The 19,868-nt window shown below is 37.1% G+C and overlaps 1 pseudogene; it reads left to right on the forward strand.

Annotated features, from left to right (window-relative positions):
* Positions 1-855: 855 nt before the first annotated feature.
* On the forward strand, positions 856-1,806 carry LOC144433035 (alpha/beta hydrolase domain-containing protein 17C pseudogene; annotated as a pseudogene).
* The last annotated feature ends 18,062 nt before the right edge of the window (positions 1,807-19,868 follow it).

Consider the following 19,868-nt stretch of genomic DNA (forward strand, 5'->3'; position numbering starts at 1 on the left):
ATTACAGATTAGCTGTGGGGACACTCTATCTCCTACAAATAATGCAGGCAATATCCATATTAGATGCTTATATGCAAGTACAATTTTGAAATGCATCATCAAAGAGAAACATTTCTTCTATCGATGACGAATGATGATGAATGAAGAGTAGTTATGTGGATGACTGGATCAATGAGTGTACGGTGTTAATAAAGTTAATAACACGCATGCGCTCGGGCAATATCACAATTAGTGCCTGCCCTCGGGTTGGCACTCTTTACCAAAATTTTGGTAAAGAGTGCCAACCCATGTGCAAGCACTAAATGTAATATTGCCCTCGCTGGCATGTGTTATTATTTAACTATCATCGTCTCTCTCTTTGTCCTCCAAGTGAAAGCTATAAAGGCTCCTTTGAATAACAAAGTAACACTGAGACATTTGTAGTTTTATAGGTATTGACTGATTAATTCGAATGGTTTTTCCCCCATGTTTTATGGTGGGCTTTTTTCAAAGTTAAAAAAAACTCGCCTGTACCTGTTTATACATACATGCATGGGTATAATTTTCGACCTTTCATGTATATTTTGAATTGTCTGTCTACTCTGCTGTTTGGTTCACCTTAATTATCCAAATTCTGCCTTTTAACACTAATGACTTTATCTTTTGTCACATTCATCTAATTTTGGCATTTACGGTTTTAATATAGTAACAAATCACGTCAATCAGGGAAATCTTGTATACCAACCATTAAAACATAATGGATATGGCAAATAAATTTGCCATATCTTTAATTCTGTACAGCATGATTTGATTTAAAACGTATATATATCACTGGGTTAGAAATATCACACTCACAATTGAAAACAAGCTTAAAGAATGGATGAATTCAATTTATGGAGATTGCTACGCTATATATGCTGTTCTAGGAGAGGTCGAGCAATGTTTTGTCCACCATGGCCTCCTTGTATTGCTAAACGTCTACTTTTTGACGATGTACCAGAACCCTCATATCAATTTGATGCTGTCGACTGTAACGGTCATTCTGATGTGAAAGTAAGACAACTCAAAATGTGTCTCCTCGGTGAGGAGGCTGAAGACCAGAACGGTCCTAGTTGCATAACGAACGGTATAGTTTGTAGTGATACGGAATCCACCAGTGTGTTCTTTATTGATACCAGGCGTGGAAACAATATAGGTTGTATATTTATACGATACCTGCAAGAGTCCAAGGCACGTTACACCATACTGTACAGCCATGGTAGTGGTCAAGACCTTGGTAATGTAATGGGTTTACTGACACGACTCAGCAATGCATTGAAATGCAACATCTTCAGCTACGAATATTCAGGGTATGGCATCAGTACTGGAAAACCGTCTGAAGAAAATTTGTACGCCGACATAGATGCTGCATGGAATATGTTAACGAGTACTACTGGATACAACATCAACCCTTCTTCTGTCATTCTCTTCGGCTTTAGCCTAGGAAATGTTCCTACCATTGATCTAGCATCCAGGTGTAAATCTGCTGGTGTTATTCTCCAAGCACCGTTTACGTCATGTGTTAAGATATTTCTCCCGAGCCTTCGTCATACAGGTTGTTTTGATTATTGTGAGAGTATTAGTAAGGTTCAAGAAATCACGGCACCAGTATTGGTCATACATGGCAAAGATGACGAATTTGTACCATTTTCTCACGGGGAAGAAATACATAGACGATGTATCAACACCGTAGAACCACTTTGGGTGGATAGAGGCAAACATGCGATGAAGATGAAGACATATATTGACAGACTTCGATTATTTTTCACTGAAATTGAAAATATATAGTCACATTATTATAGTGTCCAGTTTAATACAGTGATTCCTTGATATGGCCGAGCCATCCTCACCACCACCACCACTACCCTCCTCACCATGAGGTCCAGTACACCACACAGCTGACAAACTTCATGTTCTGTAGAAGTCACTAGTAAAACATTATCTATTACCTGATTGTTACTAGCATTGATGCATAACGTTAGTAGTTTATGGTTTCAATTTGTTGTGATATAACTAGCACCAAATTCTTCTAGTTAGTAAGTTTTGTTACTATAGTCATAACAAATCCAACAAACCTTCTTTGTATAGCGTTTGCGCTTCCCTTGCAAAACGTATATATGAAGATACATGAACTATTACTACGATTTTAAATCGTGATCCAAAAAAGACTATAGTTGAGAATCTGCAATAAATGTACTCCTATCAACGTACATACATGTATGTATATGGTGTTCTGCAATAAATGTACTTGGTATCAACGTACATATGAATATGGTGTTCTGCAATACACTTGGTATCAGCATACTTAAGAATATGTTGTGGATCATACAGAAGCTAGGTATGAATAAAGGATATCTAAATGAACCTTTGATTATTGTTATATCGTTGTAATGTTGTACTCTACGACAGATTCAAAGTTTTCAAAACAAGATGTTGTATCCCCCATTTTTTAAAATTTAATTTCAGAAGAGTCTGGAACAAGCTTTCATATAGTACAGTTTGGATAGTTTTTATGATCATTGATTTGCGATGAAATTAGTTCCAGAGGCATCTTTAAGTTGATGACAGGTATGGTGACGTTACAGGTTTACAGATCTGATCGCTTTCTGAAAGATATTACTAGTGTTAATTTTCTATTGGTGTGTTGACAATGATATATCTAAGTAATCAATCTTACAAAACTGTTTTTGTTTTTGCTCATTTTTATTTTAACGTTATGTAAAATTATACGTACATATGTAAAACGCACGCACTGTAACATGTAAAAGGACATGAATAAGTAGGTAGGTGCTTTAATGAATCCAAACAGGGACGAGTTTAAGAATTAAAAAGGATAAGTTTAATAATAAATATTCAAAATAAATCGTTAGGAAAGTTTTACAACTGTCCTCTCAAAAAGAATCTTCTTCCCGAACATTCCAATCTGAAAAGAAATACGGAAAGGATGACATTAATTATGGAGAGAAAGATTAACTTTGAGGCAGAATTTAATGATATCAAGTAATATCAGTGGTAACAATAAACTGACCTTCCTGGCCTCAGTTGTTGAAATGAATTTAATTCCAGTTATAACATTTTGAAATAAATTTAGGCCCCTACCCGCACCTTAAGTAACGCCTGAGTATTATAATGAATTGACCCTATATATCAATTGGAAGAATCGAGCAACCCCCCCCCCCACCTAATAATTTTATTGGAACTAAGTTACAAGTGAAACTGCGACATTAAATCTCCGCATCCATTGAAACCAAATGACCCATCTACGTTATACATTGCGACAAGTACTAACTTTTAATATAAATTGATCACTACCCTCTCGAAAACACCCCCCCCCCCCCGCACGCTCACTTACACACACACACACACTCACACTTTAAATAGACGACTTCCGGTGTCAGACCTTTTGAGTTAATGTAAAACACGTCTTTTTCTAGATCTTGCAATGTGCTAAAGTCACACCGTCACCATGGTGTCCCTTACATTATTACTATGAAGAGATGAACGGAAAGCAGTTTGAAATATCGTGCTAGTATCTGCATTTTTTAAAAGTAAAATTTGTATTGTACTCTTTTTGTGCGTCGACAAAATCGGTTCAAATTGCTTTATTTCGTACAATATTTAAAATAAAAGGTTTCTTTCTGGTATTAATAAAGAGATTTGTTATTCCCGATAGATGACTATTACATTATTTTCTGACTTGCCTTTACAAATACTCAACCATTAATGTTTCCATATTTCCAGCTTGGAAGTTCATATCTGAAATCAGGTGGAAAGGTGTGGTCGAACACCTCACTGTTTCCAGGGTAACTAACATTGTCAAGCAGAACAGGTTCATAAAATGTGGCAAATTGCGAAGCCTCTGCTTGGCTGAATATGGCCGGCTCTGGCCACTCATAGGTCGGAAGGTCTGAATGTTGTTCGGGATCTGACGAGGCAAACCCTCCATAACATTGTCCATCATACATTGTTGTGTGGTAGTCAGGTGGCAGATTTTGGAAGTACGCCGACTGTGGTGGGTAGGCATCCCAAAATGTATATATGGGCTGCTCATAGTCAGACATCTGATTTTCATACTTCGGTGGGGAAGTGTATGCCGAATGTGGAACAAAGTTGGGATTTTTGAAGTACCCTTCTTCATGACAAGATTCCTCTTGAAACTGGTTGTCATTGCAGTGATCTTCACAGTTTCCAGGATTACCTTTGTTCGTGGTTTGATTGTCTTCTATCATAATCTGCATATTGGTCATGACACGACCACCATATACACAATTTCCAGTGGTTAGTGTGAGCTTGGTCTTTTCATCTTCTACCAGTATTTGCTGTGCATTTACAGCATCAGTATCATTCCGTGAATAGACAGTGTCCTCCTTCACACTACAGGCAGAGTCAGTTGGATACTTATTAAATTGTAAAAAGTTTTCCAAACATTTAACCAGATTCTTTGCACCGTCGGACAATTTCAAGTTCATGATACTAAAAGTGTTACACAATACACCACATTCTTTTGCGTTGCCTTGGTATGGCACAAGGGCCAGAGTCAAACCCTCTGTAACATGATCATGAGCATCTGCTTGTTCGTCATTGGTCTGCGTGACCGTAACTGACTTTTGAGCTGTATCACTTTCTTCCATCGTCTGTGTAGATTCATCTATCAAAGTAACTATGGGGCTTTTTGTGTTAGAATCTGTAAAGTCTTCTTTGGTGTCTTCAAGCAGTGATTCGCTAATAATACATCTGACGCTATTTACAATCTGTTTTAACCTATCGTTAGACTTTTGCATAATATCATTGAAGATCTGTTGAGAGGCTCTAGCAAACCTCTGCCTTGATTCTTCAAGGTCATTATCAAGGGTTTTCAGACGATTACGCATTCGGGAAGCTATATTGTCCATCGTTAATTTGTCACAGTTTGCTGGGGGAAAAAAGAAGAAATCTATAAGAATTACGGAGACAAACGACAGGGAAATTTCTTCCGGGGTTTTCATTAAAGAAACAACTTTATTATATTTCTACCCAGATAAAACAACACCTTTAAAATTCGACACTGTTACATAAAATCAGTCCATATGGAAAATTCGAATATGGATCAGATCGAACGTTGAAAAGAACAATGACGTCACTCTCCATTGTGGCAATGAGACGTTCGATGCTTGGCTCTGCTCATTGGAAAATTCCCACTGCGTACCACATTGTTTGAGAATGTTCTACCGGACCATGTGAAATACTAATAAATAATATGCGAATTTTATGAACATTTGGACGCGAAACCCTGCTATTGGTGGAAAGGCATTCCGCATCATGATATGCTAAAATATATGTAAAAAAAACACTTTGAAATATGGTTTAACGACTGGATGGGACTGATTAGTATCTCTTACGTTGAAGAACCAATTTCTGGCATATGATCAACGGAAGAGGAGGGCAAACAGTCCCTTGGTTCCGCTGGATGGATGCTTTAAAGGCACCCACCGATCTTGATGTTACCAGGTCGTTTTCTAGTTTGTTCCAGTCAGTGATATTTCTTGGAAAGAATGAGTTCCTGTACATGTCTGTTTTGCAATGGGGTATCTGGTAGCAGCGAGTGTTGTTTGTAGCGTATTTTTCCACGGGGTTGTTATGTAAACACACCATACAATTTTGCTTCTTACACACACACACACACATACACACACACTTTAAGTAGAGGACTTTTAGTGTCGGACCTAATGAATTAATGTAAAACACACCATTTTTCTAGATCTTGCAATGTGCTAAAGTCACACCGTCACCGTGGTGTCCCTTACATTATTACTATGAAGAGATGAACGGAAAGCAGTTTGAAATATCATGCTAGTATCTGAATGTTTTGAAGTAAAGTGTGTCTTGTATTACTTTTGTGCGTTGACAAAATCAAATTCAGTTTGCTTTATTTCGTAAAATATTTAAAATAAAGGGTTTCTTTATGGTATTAATTTAATGTTATAAAGAAACTTGTAATTCCCAATAGATGACTGTATAATAATATTATTTTCTGACTTGCATTTACTAATTCTCAGCCATTAATGGTTGCATATTTCCCGCTTGAGAGTTCATATCTAAAATCAGGTGGGAAGGTGTGGCCAAACACCTCACTGTTTCCCGGGTAACTAACATTGTCAAGCTGAACAGGTTCATAAAATGTGGCATATTGCGAAGCCTCTGTTTGGCTGAATATGACTCATAGGTCGGAAAGTCTGAATGTTGTTCGGGTGCTGACGACACAATCCCTCCATAACATTGTTCATCATACATTGTTGTGTGGTAGTCAGGTGGTAGATTTTGGTGGTACGCGGCCGACTGTGGGGTAGGCATCCCGGAAGTGTACGCCGATTGTGGAACAAAGTTGGGTTTTTTGAAGTACCCAAGATTCCAGTTGAACCTGGTTGTTGCAATGATCTTCACAGTTTCCAGGATTACCCTCGTCCGTGGTACGATTTTCTTCTATCATAATCTGCATATTCGTCATGACCCGACTACCCTATACACAATTTGAGTTTGACCTTTCCATCTTCTACCAGCATTTACAGCTTTACCTGACTTTTGAGCTGTATCACTTTCTTCCATCGTCTGTGTAGATTCATCTATCAAAGTAACTATGGGGCTTTTTGTGTTAGAATCTGTAAAGTCTTCTTTGGTGTCTTCAAGCAGTGATTCGCTAATAATACATCTGACGCTATTTACAATCTGTTTTAGCCTATCGTTAGACTTTTGCATAATATCATTGAAGATCTGTTGAGAGGCTCTAGCAAACCTCTGCCTTGATTCTTCAAGGTCATTATCAAGGGTTTTCAGACGATTACGCATTCGGGAAGCTATATTGTCCATCGTTAATTTGTCACAGTTTTCTGGGGGAAAAAGAAGAAATCTATAAGAATTACGGAGACAAACGACAGGGAAATTTCTTGCGGGGTTTTCATTAAAGAAACAACTTTATTATATTTCTACCCAGATAAAACAACACCTTTAAAATTCGACACTGTTACATAAAATCAGTCCCCATATGGAAAATTTAAACACATCATACAAAAATGTATAGTTGCACAACTTGGGTGGCTTTGATTTTTAAAGCAACGTTGTTGATTCATATTGAATGAATTGAGTATAGTGTTTCCAAATTGTTCATAGCTATAACCTGCGGTGATCGAGGAATCCTTAATCTCAAGGTTGCGAATGCAACAACATAATTATGATCCGCAATACAAGACAACATCTGAATATTAGCTTAATACCTGTATCTTTTTCCAAATCTTTCAGATATCCTCCTTCACCTTGGTTCGCAAATTCCTGTAACTTGGCAGTTTCCATGACATTAGGCTTGTTAAATTATACAATCATTCAGATAAACACTCATAGGAAAAAAAGCAAAGTTTGTGAAGATTGCTTCAGAATTCGAATATGGATCAGATCGAACGTTGAAAAGAACAATGACGTCACTCTCCATTGTGGCAATGAGACGTTCGATGCTTGGCTCTGCTCATTGGAAAATTCCCACTGCGTACCACATTGTTTGAGAATGTTCTACCGGACCATGTGAAATACTAATAAATAATATGCGAATTTTATGAACATTTGGACGCGAAACCCTGCTATTGGTGGAAAGGCATTCCTCATCATGATATGCTAAAATATATGTAAAAAAACACTTTGAAATATGGTTTAACGACTGGACTGATTAGTATCTCTTACGTTGAAGAACCAATTCCGATGCTGGCATATGATCAACGGAAGAGGAGGGCAAACAGTCCCTTAGTTCCGCTGGATGGATGCTTTAAAGGCACCCACCGATCTTGATGTTACCAGGTCGTTTTCTAGTTTGTTCCAGTCAGTGATAGTTCTTGGAAAGAATGAGTTCTTGTACATGTCTGTTTTGCAATGGGGTATCTTGTAGCAGCGAGTGTTGTTTGTAGCGTATTTTTCCACGGGGTTGTTATGTAAACACACCATACAATTTTGCTTCTTACACACACACACACACACTTTAAGTAGAGGACTTTTAGTGTCGGACCTTATGAGTTAATGTAAAACACACCATTTTTCTAGATCTTGCAATGTGCTAAAGTCACACCGTCACCGTGGTGTCCCTTACATTATTACTATGAAGAGATGAACGGAAAGCAGTTTGAAATATCATGCTAGTATCTGAATGTTTTGAAGTAAAGTGTGTCTTGTATTACTTTTGTGCGTTGACAAAATCAAATTGAGTTTGCTTTATTTCTTAAAATATTTAAAATAAAGGGTTTCTTTATGGTATTAATTTAACGTTATAAAGAAACTTGTTATTCCCAATAGGGGACTGTATAATAATATTATTTTCTGACTTGCATTTACTAATTCTCAGCCATTAATGGTTGTATATTTCCAGCTTGAGAGTTCATACACCACACTGTTTCCAGGGTAACTAACATTGTCAAGCTGAACAGGTTCATAAAATGTGGCATATTGCGAAGCCTCTGTTTGGCTGAATATGTCCGGCTCTGGCCACTCATAGGTCGGAAAGTCTGAATGTTGTTCGGGTGCTGACGACACAATCCCTCCATAACATTGTTCATCATACATTGTTGTGTGGTAGTCAGGTGGTAGATTTTGGTGGTACGCGGCCGACTGTGGGGTAGGCATCCCGGAAGTGTACGCCGATTGTGGAACAAAGTTGGGTTTTTTGAAGTACCCAAGATTCCAGTTGAAACTGGTTGTTGCAATGATCTTCACAGTTTCCAGGATTACCCTCGTCCGTGGTACGATTTTCTTCTATCATAATCTGCATATTCGTCATGACCCGACTACCCTATACACAATTTGAGTTTGACCTTTCCATCTTCTACCAGCATTTACAGCTTTACCTGACTTTTGAGCTGTATCACTTTCTTCCATCGTCTGTGTAGATTCATCAACCAATGTAACACTGGGGCCTTTTGCGTTGATATCTATAAGGACTTCTTTGGTGTCTTCAAGCAGTGATTCGCTAATAATACATCTGACGCTGTTTACAATCTGTTTTAGCCTATTGTTAGACTTTTGCATAATATCATTGAAGATCTGTTGAGAGGCTCTAGCAAATTAAACCTCTGCCTTGATTCTTCAAGGTCATTATCAAAGGTTTTCAGACGATTACGCATTCGGGAAGCTATAATGTCCATCGTTAATTTGTCACAATTTCCTGAAAAAATAAAGAAATCTACAAAAATTAAGGAGAGAAACCACAGGGAAATTTATTCTGGAATTTTCATTAAAGAAACAACTTTATCATGTATTTCTACCAAGGTAAAACAACACATCAAATCCGACATTGTTATATAAAATTGCACATTACAGAAAAAAAAGTGTGTAAGGGGTTTACAATCATACCTACGGGACTTGATTAACTTTGTAAAATTATAATGGCGACGTTACACAAACTAATTTAAGTAGCACATTATCTTAAAGTAATTAAAGCTTGTTCTGTGTTGTTTCGTATTTGTTTTTCAGAAGGTCAAATAGTATGTTGTGGCCTGAGCACTTCACAAATTCAAGTGATTTATCTGAACTATACCCCTGAGAAATGGCAAAGTCCCTATAAATTACATCCTCGTATAACCCTACAAATGATGAAAAGGCAATGATTTGATCGTGTACCCGCTTCACAATTCCCGTCCTAAAAATAACAAACCCACTATGAAAACCCCCGTGGCATAATCCTCTAAGATTCTATGTATAATTACATAAGGTAACCCATCCATCAGCGAGTAGCCCATTCTCTCTGTCTATGGGTCTTCCAATACCGCCGGTCACCCATCTATATAGCCTAATGTGTACCCTAGCCCAATGTGATGATGTACCTGTCTAACCGATTCTACAGTGTTGGGATTAACAGTAATACATAACGAGGGAACAATTAAAACATCATTTTCCCAAGGCCCAAATTAGACTGATCACTTGTGATCATTTGAACTGATTGCTTACCTGGATGATCCATCTTCACGTCCCCTTCGTATTCATGGAATATAAGTCCATATTTCTAATTCTGGGATTTTGTAGCGGTACAAAGTACATGCTCCTATCTTTTCCACAGATTGTTTGAACCTTGTAATTCAAACTCAGAATGAAATTTCAGCATTCGCTTTGACTTGACGTCCATGTGGTGTTTGAAATGACACTATTGGGACACGTCGTTGTACTATTCTCTTGTTGTTTGTCCAAGTACATTTCTGTGTGATCTGTCTGTGGTGCTGAGTCAGGATCAGATAAGATTTCATTAGACAAAATCAAAGAGTAAACATAGAAAGTGACTGATTCATCTGCAACATAATTCAACATTGTAAAATTGAGGTAATGTAACAAGCAGTAAATCATAGTAATATCAATCATCATTTCCTGATCTCCTGTACCTGTACTTATTATATTCCTCAATGTGTATAAAATATTAGTTTTTTTTTTAAACATTCAAGTACTAACTTGGTAAGTAATCACTAACTCTGCTTGGTAAGTAATCAATAACTACCAGAGCTCCGTCGGCTGCATTAGATGACTACCACAAACTCTCCACAGGACTGTCCAATATCATACATTGTTATGTAGTGGTCGGATGGCAGATTTTGGAATACAATTGTGGAGGGGTCGACATCCCATAAATCTATATCCCAAAATCTATAGATCATGGGCTTACCCATGGTCTTTTGAAATGTCTTTCCTTCATCATGTTATTCCTCCGGAGATACCTCCCCTTCTTCATCGAGTGATTCATTCATGATAACTTCTTCATCAAGTTATTCCTGTTGAAAGTGGTTGCAATGAGAATGGTGTTCACTGTATTCTGGATAATTTCCCTCTTGTGGTTTGACTTTCTTCAAGCAAGCTTACCATCAACTAAAACATAAATCACCTTCCAACTAACACGCTTTCTCGCATAATCGATGGATACTTCTTAAATTGACGGAAGTTTTCAAGACTTTTGACTTAAAGCTGGGTCCAGTTTAGTCTGACAATTTCACATTAAGAATATATACTACAAAGTATTTCACAATCTGTTTCGTTACCCTGACCAGTATGACACGGCGGCCATAGTCAAACCTCTTCCAATATCAATATCAACATATCTGCGCTTGTTCGATTCGTCTTTCGGTTGTGATGTTATACTTTTAATCTGCACCCCTGTCTTCTCCCATCCGTGTAGATTTAAACAAAGTAACTTTACCTTATGTTAGAAACTTTAAGGTCTTGTTTGGTGTCTTTAAGCAGTGATTCGTTGAAAATAGATTTCATTCTATTTACAATCTGTTTTAACCTATCAATTGATCTTCACTTCACACACGTCCTATTGATGTAGTTATATCAATGAAATCAAAATCAAAAGGTACCAATACTACCATTGTTTGTCACTTTTGAACACAATACATATTGCACATTTCTGACAGAATCATGACTTTGATTACGTCCATTTTAACTTTCTTGATTCAAAGAAAAACATGAAAATAATTTAATCATATTTCTAGAGGGCATTAAACATTGTGTTTGTACTGTATACACACAACTACAAGCTGGAGAAAACAGGATGCATTTGTTTGAAAATGTTTTGGTTTAGTCGTAGTAATGTATTATCTGGACACACACATGTACGTACATAGATCTACGGACGTACGTTTAGGTTTTGCATGCTCTCAACCGTAAAATTCTTCTCATTTACATACATCAAAATTTCACAAAATCTTGCAACATTTTGAGTAACACTAGCATTGTTTTTCCCACCCAACGTCAACAAGACAAATAGCATGCAAATGGGTCCATGTTTGAAGAGCTAAAAATCGTACATCAAAATAATTGCCATGTACTTACTGAATCGTTCCAAGCATACCTCAGCACATTATTAGATGAACATATGCAGATACAAGGAATATTTTAAGCATTTTCTACTTCGTCTTGGTATCTGTTCCCGAATACATGAACTCGATGTGTGACAGCAGTGTTGTTGAAAATCTTCCATCTGGTGCTATACATACCTCTGGAATTGTGGCGAGTTTAGTTGCGCTCTATAGAGAGTTCGTCCCTCTCGATTTAACATCAAATATGACGTTTCTAGCTACCGGGTATTCCTAGCAAATGACTTTCTCGGACTGATTTTGTCTCGATGTTATCGACAGCTCGATCGAACTCGTTCCAAAATATGTAAATGAAGAACGCGCAAATACAGCGACAATATTTGAAACACTTGTAACGGAAAAAATCACTTTTTGACAAAGTGTTGCCAACGTTTTCTTTTTTAGCCTATCACGGCGCCGTAGAATAAGTAACCTAGTGAACTCGTTTGCTAAATTATGTGTCTGGAGCTCGGGGTAGAGTTGGGACGTGTCTCCTCGGTATATTACACATGATCGCCAAAGCTCGTTCATTATATGACAGTGGCATGTCTCATAGTCCATCTGCGTCCATTATATAGGGGCGAGGACAATAGTAGTATTCAGTACGATGTATGATAAAAATTAAATTCTTTTAGTTCGGCCCTGACCCCCCCCCCCCCCACCCCTTGCAACTCAAATTGATAACCGTTTCAAACGGCACACACAATTTCAAATATGTATGTAGTAGTATGTAGTTCTATGAATATAAAGCCAGTATGTAGTGAAAAAAAATGCTTAGTGACACTTGCAATCGTTCATTTCTTTGTCATACATTTACTATGTAACGAAAATTCTTCCATTGTACGAGTTCGCATTTTATGGGCACAGAACTACTTCCATTGCAAGTAAAATAGTGTTTGTCGGTTGAGAACTAATTTTTTTTGAAATCCCAGACTTACAGATTTGTGTTGTTTTTGCCCCCCCCCCCCCTCTAATTGAGAGACGTCAATATTTAAGATTAGATAATTTCCCCAGTGTGATAAAACGAGTACAACATTGTGGCATATATGAGGACATATCACGTAACAATTGCTTACCAATCAAGGAGAAAATAAATATCCTAGTCGCACAGCCAAGTCATGTCCCCGTCACGTCAGTGTCATGCATGTGGCGTAAAGAGACAATTTGTACCAATTAAAATCTCTACAAAATAAACAACTTTCCCCCAGGCCACGTACTCCTGCTTTCTCCTAAACGGCCTCCTCTGAAACAAACGGGCTTACTGATTACTTCTAGAAGGGGGTGAAAGAAATAAAATAAAATGAAATGAATATATTAAGAGTTTTCCCAGTATCATACAGTAATACATGTATGTCCTAGTACTACTTCTGTTACCCTTTGATCTCCGCACCTAGCTGACAGATCGCTCTCATACCTCCACTGTCCTGTATACGGGATCACTTGGACTTTAGGGAATTAGCTAGCAGACATCACAAAGTGTTCATGGTGAACTTTGAATCATTTTAGAAGTAGCCACGGAGCAGATCAAAGCTCCTAGTCTAGGCCTAGCTGTTGCTTTCAGCTAGCTCCCTTCTGAAGTAAATCCACAATTTATTCCACCTTTGATGTCTTATAAACAATGTGATCACGTCAAACAATATGATTGTCCTTACTGCTGCCTATAATTAGCCATTACATTAACTCTTAATGATGTCATCTCAGAATCGAAGAATAAGCTAACTATTCGCGAAATGCAAACATTTGTTCTAAGTATTATTACTTCATGACAGCTGAGAGTTCACTGTGACCTCGTGTCACGTCAACGCCTTGCGAATATCAGACAGTTGTATTCTGTCATCGGTAACACTTCTCTCTAAAGTTTTATTTCTATCCCTCCTTTATGCAAATGAGTTGACAAAAAAAAAACTTGGTATAGAACTAGGCATGGCCATTGCATGCACTTCAACACAACCAGGATGTGTACTTTATATACACGGAAGTCTATTATGATATTTGATATTTATAGGTCAGCCGTGTGGTTAGCAAGTCTTTACATGTTCGAGTGGATAATATCGTCCATACAGTCTACTTATGCCAACACACCATTTGATTTATGGCCACATGGGGGCGTATGTGGTACCCGTATAAAGGGGGGGGGGGTGTCAACAATTAGGAAACTTGTAGTATATGTTTCTTTTATTTAGAGATCTATTATAAGAAGGTTGTCGAAATACTTTGACGTCTGTCATTTGGTAAATCCTAAAGACACAAGCCTACAAACTGAAAATACTTTTCTTTATTATGATGTGATATGATGTGATGAGTCGTGTCGTGTCGTGAGTCGTGACTGTCGTTGTGTTGTGTTGTGTTGTGTTGTGTTGTGTTGTGCTCTGCTGTGTTGTGCTGTGTTTTCTTCTGCTGCGTTTTGATATCGTGTGATCCAGGTCAGGATCGCATCAATTTGGTTTTTGGTGCAAGACACTCCTAAACAGGCTTGAGTTGGTGTGGGTTTGAGGAGGGGGTGAGGGGAAGTTGACAAAACACGACTTGGCAATTAACTTTTTGGGGGTTGAATATCATTCAGCTGAATAAATTGACTGTGTAGTTTTTTTTAAGAAATAACAGAAATAACTCAAGACGCTGTTCAGAAGACAGAAAACTAATAATTTGCATACGCTTCAAAACGAAAGACATAAGCTCGATTGCTTAGGATCTAGGACCCACTTAACTTTACACTCGGAGATAAACAGTACCTAAATACCGACCTTTGGTAAAGTATGATCAGAACAAAGTGTCACGGACACCTGTACGTAAATGACAGCTGACAGGTTGGCAATTGATCCGTGTGATGATGATATATCCGGGTGACTAACAATGTCAGTATCTCAGGAATCCTTTGATACTTAAGAAAATATTTTAGGAGTTTGTGGTATTAGTATTGCTAATGTCATATAATTTTACAAGAAGACTTAATTGTGACAGATATATATTAGTGTCACTTCGATTTGTTTGATCAGTCACAATTCATATGTCTCGGTGGTTATTGTGCGAGATAAGTGTTTATGTTCACGCATGCGTCATGCGTTCTTTCATTTTTTTTGTGAGGAACTGCGTCAGAATTTAATCCAGGTAGACGTGTTTTGTGTTTCCGAACTCGGGTAAGCGAGTATAGACGTTATTTGATTGAATTATCTCTACTGGGCGAGAAGAAAGTTTAAAAAGTAAGTTAAAAATAAATACATGTCTACATACGTTACCAGGATATAAGTTCTTTGTGCTGTCTTAAATGGATTCCATTATATCTTAATAAACCAAATCAGGGTTGGAGTTTGATCTCGTAAGTTATTCATTTTCTTCATGCACAGTGATACATTTTGATAAGGACACTGTTATTTAGAATGTCGAATATTTCATTAAAATTGCACTGTAAATGATTTGGTCATGGTGTGTTGAGGTAAGTCAAGTAACAGAATGTGGCAATGAGGTAAAATTTCTGTACAGGCCAAGCGATGAAATGTAGTAATGTTAAAATAAATGTGTCGAGTGAGTCGACTTAAGGTTTCGGCTTTACTGACATTTATTTAATTGAATTTCAGGATATCTTCCAATGCCGAAATCCTGCTTCCTCGAATTCAATGACATTTCTACTGTGTACACGCCACACAAAATATATCTGTTAGGACCCCACTTCTTTAAATTTCGAGACACATTTATATTTAAGTCTTACTTCTGTCCACGTAATAAAAAAATATAGTCGTCCAATTCATTTGTAGTCTTACGAGTTAACATAGATTCGGAAAGAAATGAAATTTTATATTCTAGCCGAATATGTCTATAGGTTTAACATACACATGTACAGATATCCTAAAAATGCAGCTTAAACATAATTTGATGGAAAGCAAATCACATTATTATAAAGAGCAGTAAACGAGTACAAACAAGGCATGATCTACATTATAAATGACATTGCTGTAATGTTATACCAGATTTAAAGATAAAAGTTATGTTGTTTAGTTTCCTAGCAATTGCTGATGCCAACATCCGAATCCGTCCAGTATGCCTCTTGATACCGTACTTTGTCTGGATACCTCGGGCTCCATGAGCGGCAGAGGAATTGCTGAGTTGAAAAACGCGGGGACGGAGTTTTTGTTGGGTATCCAACAAACTTCCAACCAAATAGGGTTGCGAGAAAACGTCGCTGTTGTGGAATTTGGATATCGAACTCGAATAGCTCAAAGCCTGTCAGACAACTACGCCAAGACGAAAGTCGCCATCGGTAGGTTACTACTAATTTTCACTTTTTTTGCGCACATGATGCTGAGGTTTTCCGCTACGATAAAAAGCCTTGAAAATATATATAGATCCCACACATACCTTCCGAAATCTGCGAAAATTAGGTCTATGAAAAACAGCTAATTTCCCTTTTCAGTGAAAATCAATTCCCTTGAAAATATAGTATTTGACAAGAATACAAATGAAATCAGACAGTGAAATCATGATGAAATTGAACAGGGAATAATCTTTTCCGTTGTACTGTGAAGAAGATTTGGTCTTCAGATTCAGATATTTGGTGCACTGCCAGGTATTATATGAACAAGATTATCATATGCTTGGTTATCAAGATGGAGAATATATTAATTTCTCAACCTGATAAATGCCATATAAGGAAGACAGACCTGTAATGTTTAGTTTACTTTCAGTGAAAGTGTTCGAGTATGGATCGTGTCTTTTTTTCTTTCTTTTTTTCAATTATCAACAGATTCACTAAGAGCTGGTGGTTCTACTCCTATGTTTGAAGGATTGATGTTAGCACTGAAAGAAATTGTTATGAATGGTTAGTAGTATTATGAACTCTAGGTAATATTCAATGTGCAATGTAATATTGGAATTTGGTCATATTATGTACAGTCGTATGCAAACAAGACCATGTACATACTCTGGCGAGTCATGATGAATTTTAAAATCATTGAACTGTGTGCCAAATATTTTTTATGTAAGGAGTATATGTGAAATCTTGCTGGTTGCTGTTGTTTTGACTTCATATAGTGGCTGACGTAGCCTGAGATCTCATAAATCAATGCCACTCTACTGACGACGTCCGTTTGCTTCTACTAGGGTGACGGTGGTTCTGAAACACTTCATCGTTCTTACCCTTTCTCAATACCCAACAAAGTGAAGTTTTGCTCTATCGCCATAACTATACAAAAATAACTTTTCACATTGTCATTGAAAGACAAACTAACACTTTCTTTTGATATTTAAATGTAGGCCTCCAGGCACATTTTAAAACAAATTTTTGCCGTTGCACTTCCTGGGTCAAGTATTTTGTTTATTGACCTTTATCGACATATGTGTCCTACTTGTGTATGGCTATAAACGTCAGAGATATCAAAGAGTAGCCGACTTGAGTTTGCGACCTCATTTCTCTCAATAATGATATACGGTAATAACAATAAATGTAAGTGAAGTCCATGGAGACAACCCAATTAATAGTTGACCTACAAATTCGTGACCTTTGTGTGACACGTGTGTAGTATGGCAGGTGTAAACATGCCTTTCAATTAGTGCGCCACCCCTAATTGCCACAATACTTCCAATAAGACAGATTTACACATTTTTATCAGTTTCGAAGGTGACTGACGAGATTTAAATTCTCGTTTCGATTTGAAATCCCCCCCCCCATACCTCCAAATATGCCCTGATGTAGGTCACACTGAGGTCATGATAGTAGCGAATTACAATCACACAAGTAGCGACTCGTTCTACTCTTCACTTTGCGACCTCGTTTTTTTGTGTCAGTGTAATCACAGACAACGTGTCTGTGGTGTAATAAATGTCTATGGAGACAACCCAACAATTACTAAAAGTAAGGTATTGAATTAGATGGAAATGCAAACAAGGTCTGAGCTTATTCTGTATATGTTACTAAAAGTGAATTTTTACTTAGGCTTGCTGCAATTATTTTAGCGTGGCTGCTAGACCGAATCCTACTGGAATTTCGTGCTAATTACAATTAGTGTTAGCCCAAAGAATTGCTACCAAATTTTCCATTGCCTCATGCAAACAATGAACAAAACTTTGAACTCAAATGACGTTTTTGACCAAACGTATCTTTGAACAAATGTACACACAAAGACTCATGTCTGTCTCTGTACTGTACTGTACTGTACTGTACTGTACTGTACTGTCTGTCTGTCTGTCTGTCTGTCTGTTCGTCCGTCCGTCCGTCCATCTGTCTGTCTTACTCGGTCTGCACATATGTATTTATCACGTATGTATATTATGTCAACAATATTAAAGACCATGTACCAACAACAAAATACCGTCAATGCTACTACCGATACAATCTCTAGACCAAGCTACGGTATTACCGCCATTAATAGTTTCTCCTATACTGTCAACAATTTAAGTACACTTGAGAAATTAAAATCTATTTATATTAAATTTAAAAAAAAGGCAGGGGAATCCAACTTTTTCCCTTTGTAAATTGTATATCCATTACAGGTGGTATATTATCACTACCTGGGGGTGTGAAAATGACCCCACGAATTATCTTGATGACTGATGGACGACCTGACGTAAGTATTATTCATGTTATAACACTATTAAAAAATTAATTCTCCAAGTTATAAATTTAACATTTTGAAACTGTTATCTACTATTTTGATATTTGATATACCAAATATAACAAAATATATACTAGATTCACACGATACCCAGGTTTACTACGTTTCTTTTCAAATGGAAATATAGCGTGACTATAGAATAGATACATATAAATATTTGTATTGTGTATGTATTTGTGTCATCTTATATTTTTTGAACAGTGAATATGGTATTTTTTAAATGTTTGTTTGTTTGTACATGAAAATATACGTTTGTTTGTATTTCGTTCATTGCAATACACAGAACTTAGAACAAGTGTTGACAGCTGCTCTATCATTTGGACCATTATGGCAAACAGTTGGACTTCCATACCCTATTCCTATAGCTTGTGTTGGATGTGGTCCTGCTGTTGATCGGGTCAGTATAATATTCAAGTAGCAATATGGGTGTCTGGGAAATTGGTGCTGTTATAGACTTTTTACTTGCTAAACATCTTTACTTGTGAAAGTGTGAAATAACATAGACTAAGTCCATGTAATCCAATCAATGGAAAAATAATGCAAAAAACAAAAAAACAAAAACACGACAAAAACAAGCAAACAGACAGACAGACAGACAGACAGACAGACAGACAGACAGACAGACAGACAAAATAGACAAATAAAACTAAATAAAAACAAAACAAAGAAACTGAGTGAATACGAATCTCTACGTCCCACCCAGTCTATGCATGTGACTGTCTCTTCCACATAAATTGAATCATTGCCATATGAAAATAGTTTGATTATCTGTATTTACTTGTGATCAAAAGTGGTTACCTATTTTATTAATGAAAAATTCAAAATGAATACATATGTGTCATCTATATTGCCATCAAGGCTAAGTTCAATTCGATGTGGTTTTGTAAGGGCTGTAAATTTATTTGATCAGGTTAGGAACTATGCCTCCACTTTTCCTTGGTCACTTTGTCAGCAAATAAATTAGTCATATTTTTTCCCCCAGGAATTGCTTGCTAAAATTGCTGAAGTTACCAATGGAATGTTTGTTATAGGTGATATTTCTCAGCTGAGTGATTTCTTCCGTCGACAAGTCTTGCTTATTCGATTTGCGGTACAATTTGCCAATGGTTAGTAGACATTTCCTGTTTTTTTCCAATGTCCATAATAAGTGTATACTTGACTATAGAATTGTTATACACACATCTCTCCCAAAACCTACACTGTACATTTTATCATTATATCAATGTTAGAATGGGTAATTTGATATTGTAAGTTTTACTGTGAAACGGTAGGATACTTGCAAACCAGACTATACAATACATAGCTGGGATCGTCCTTTTTGAACCCTCCCCATTTGTGGATGGGAAGATAAGAGCGCCCACAACGGCTGATCTTTCAGTCTGCTTGGAAACTAGACTGT

The sequence above is a fragment of the Glandiceps talaboti genome, chromosome 3, assembly GCF_964340395.1.
Source record: "Glandiceps talaboti chromosome 3, keGlaTala1.1, whole genome shotgun sequence".
In the NCBI taxonomy this organism is placed as follows: Eukaryota; Metazoa; Hemichordata; class Enteropneusta; family Spengelidae; genus Glandiceps; species Glandiceps talaboti.